The sequence below is a fragment of the Hyla sarda genome, unplaced genomic scaffold (genome assembly GCF_029499605.1).
Source record: "Hyla sarda isolate aHylSar1 unplaced genomic scaffold, aHylSar1.hap1 scaffold_1146, whole genome shotgun sequence".
NCBI lineage: Eukaryota > Metazoa > Chordata > Amphibia > Anura > Hylidae > Hyla > Hyla sarda.
Genome location: NW_026607767.1, coordinates 44,403 through 45,018, shown reverse-complemented (window position 1 = coordinate 45,018; position 616 = coordinate 44,403). Strand labels below are relative to the sequence as shown.

The following is a 616-nucleotide window of genomic DNA, read 5'->3' as shown; positions in this document are numbered from 1 at the left end:
GGAAGAATTTGGGGGATAAGGATGCTGAGGGGATATGGAAGTTTTTGAAATGGAGATATCTTGTAAGTTTGTAATTGGTGATGGTATTTATGTTTGTTTGAAATTGAAAATAAAAAGAAAGACCTAATGATGAGTTGGACTTTACTTCAGAAAGTCTAAGTGACGAAGTATGGAGTTGGATTTTGATGTTTTAATGTCCAAACCTGAAGGTTTAAAAAAAAAAAAAAAAAAAATCTGTTCTTATCAGTTTAATATCTGATACGTCCCCTATCTGGGGACCATATATTAAATGGATTTTTGAGAACGGGGGCCGATTTCGAAGCTTGCTTCCGTCGCCCTATGCATTGACCCGATATGGCAGTATCTTCGGGTACAGTGCACCACCCCCTTACAGGGTTAAAAAGAAAGATTCCTACTTTCATTGCTACCTGCTTGCTGGCTAGCCAGCTAGCCAGCCCTGTGGGCCTTGCTGCTGCTGCTGCTGCTGCAGCCAAAAAACAAAAGGTGGTGCTGCTGCTGCTTCTGCTGCTTCTGCTTCTGCTTGTGTCTGGCCGCTGTTGGAGCGTCCAGGCACAGGACTTCTGCTGCTGCTGACTAAATGGCCTCCTTAATTGGA

At 43.3% G+C, this 616-nt stretch overlaps 1 pseudogene; it reads left to right on the top strand.

Moving 5' to 3' along the window:
* Window positions 1-206: 206 nt before the first annotated feature.
* On the top strand, window positions 207-386 carry LOC130302003 (U2 spliceosomal RNA; annotated as a pseudogene).
* The last annotated feature ends 230 nt before the right edge of the window (window positions 387-616 follow it).